Source organism: Meleagris gallopavo, chromosome 6 (assembly GCF_000146605.3).
Source record: "Meleagris gallopavo isolate NT-WF06-2002-E0010 breed Aviagen turkey brand Nicholas breeding stock chromosome 6, Turkey_5.1, whole genome shotgun sequence".
In the NCBI taxonomy this organism is placed as follows: domain Eukaryota; kingdom Metazoa; phylum Chordata; class Aves; order Galliformes; family Phasianidae; genus Meleagris; species Meleagris gallopavo.
In genome coordinates, this window is record NC_015016.2 from 25730511 (window position 1) to 25732894 (window position 2384).

General features: G+C 38.4%; 1 long non-coding RNA gene across 1 annotated transcript; it reads left to right on the top strand.

Annotated features, from left to right (window-relative positions):
- Positions 1 to 6: 6 nt before the first annotated feature.
- Positions 7 to 1527, top strand: LOC104911453. The gene is made up of 2 exons (XR_793919.1): positions 7 to 617; positions 1493 to 1527. It is a non-coding gene; the product is annotated as an uncharacterized LOC104911453 (long non-coding RNA).
- The last annotated feature ends 857 nt before the right edge of the window (positions 1528 to 2384 follow it).

Genomic DNA, 2384 nt, shown 5'->3' on the forward strand with positions numbered 1-2384 from the left:
CGCGGCTGCGGCGCTGCCGCAAAGCGGAACAAAAGCGCGGGCGCTCCTCCCCTCCCCCTCCACTTGTGCTTTTAATTTGGGAAAGGAAGACGGGGCGATGGTAGTCGAGGCGTTTCTCCTCGCTCCTCGCCCCTCCTGCCCGCGCCGTTAGCCTTTCCCGCGGCGCCGTTTCTGCGGCGGGCCGAGCGGGGCTGCTGCGCGGCCGGCGCGGTTACGTCCGGCTGTGAAAAAAAGGCGCGTTTCCGTGTGGGTTCTGTTTGTGCCCGGCTCCGCGCCCGGCGCTTGGCTGAGGACGCACCGCTGTACTAAAGAAAAAAACCGCTAAATGAGCTTTTGTGCGCGCTTTGCTCGAGCAGTCTGTGCATTACCGTTTGTTTTGCTTTATGATGGGATGGTTGGGCTGGTCTCGTTTGTAGCTCTCCATGAAAGCCTGTTATATTTGCTACTGTAGGTATGATGATATTCTGATCAATGGACTACCAGATTGGCGACAGCCTGTATTCTACTACAGGCGGGTGAGAAAAATGAGCAATGCTGAGCTGGCATTACTCTTGTTCATTATACTCACAGTGGGTCATTATGCTGTGGTTTGGTCAATCTACCTGGAAAAACAGCTGGTAAGTATTGGTAATAAATCAAACTTGCTTCAATTATTAGCATTGAGTTCTCTGCTAAGCATATTATAGGGATCCCTACCGCTTCCCCTGTTCTGAATTTTTTGTATTTTAAAATTATTACATTTAAAATGGTTATAAATTAGAATGAGATATTCAACGTGTCAGAAATAGTAATCCAAAACCAAGAATTATCAAGAATTGGTAATAGATAAGAGATGGTTCTTAGGTTTATAGTTGGCAGAAAGGAGGAGAATAAAAGCTCTTCTGTCATTTATTGATGCAGGCATACGCTCCTGTAGTCATGTTTATGACTTTCCTAAATGTTACTTAAAAATAACCAGTTTTTATTCATTTAGAAGTCATCCATGCTTTGCCTTTGTTCTTAGCTAAATGCTTTTTTTTGGTTTTGTTTTGGGTTTTTGTTAATGTTGATAAGCAGTGCAAACAAATTTCTGTTGGATTATTTTGGGGTTTTACATATGAAAGTCTATTGCACTTATCGAACTAGAAAAAAAAACTAAGCATAACTTGAAAAATACTCATACATTAGCATCTATTTACTTTTTTATTTTCCATTGCATTATTGAAGTTGATGAATGAGAAAGGAGGCAAGTTGAATGCTTTCTCCTCTTAGAAAACTTTGATTGCTATGGAGATACACATGAGTGACAGAACTGGACTTCATGTGTGTTTAAAGACTGGATGCCATGGCAACAGTTATTGTTAAGATAGATCATTTTACTTAATCATGTAGGACCCCTAGATACATTTGCATAAATGCTACTCTAATGTTTACCCTTCACAGAAGAGTCCCAGTAACATTTGTGGTTTACATGTTAATGATAACCTGTAACTGTAGTTCTTTCTACATCAAGGATGAACTGCTTAGCAGAAAAAAGAGGGAGAAGAAGAAAAAAACGGGAGGCAGAAGTACCGATGAAGCAAAACTTGCTGCTCCTGAAAAAAATGAAAGGTGGGAAGAAACTTGTTTTCTGTATTTTAAAACATTTTGTCAGCTATTAGTTTGATTTTCTCCTTGTATTTTTTAAGTATTTGTACAAGAGATAAATCTGTAACATTCATCTCTGATATAAAATATCCCAGTGTCGTCGTGTATTCAGTTTTTAATATTGTAAACAAATATGTGATATTTATTCAACAGATGAACAGTAAGGGAAATACTAAGGCTGACTTAATGACGTCTTGCATGTAGAAGGGTGCTGTTCCTCCAAGTTGTTGTTTTTTTGTTTTTTTTTTTGGAAGATTTTACAACTTTTTCTGTCTTCGAAGGTTTTTGCTTTTGATTAAAATTTCTTAATTTTAATTTATTTAACCTTTAATTTATCAACATAACAAATAAGGAGTTTTTATGTTTTTTTTTAATGCATGTCTGATTTAATGCCTTTGTCTGATTAAACTGAAAACAAGCGTGTTGGTGAAGGCTTATAATGCTATTTTTCAGTTAAGAAATGCATAGGGAAATAGTGACTTTGGACACTCCAAAAGATACCACCATTTCTTCTATTGATTCATAGAAAGAAATAAAGGGTTTAAATAGTTCACACAGCAGGGGCATGAACTGGATCAATGCAGGATGGAGATCAGAGACCATTCTGCCTGTCGTCTTTCCTGATGACATCAGTGAGTAATGCTTCAGTGAACTGCAAATGGCATTAATTTTTATGTATTGTTTTGTTTATGCTACAGTCTTCATATCTGGTTGTCAGCACTTGTGAACACTTGATTGAGGCTTGAGCTTTTTTTTTT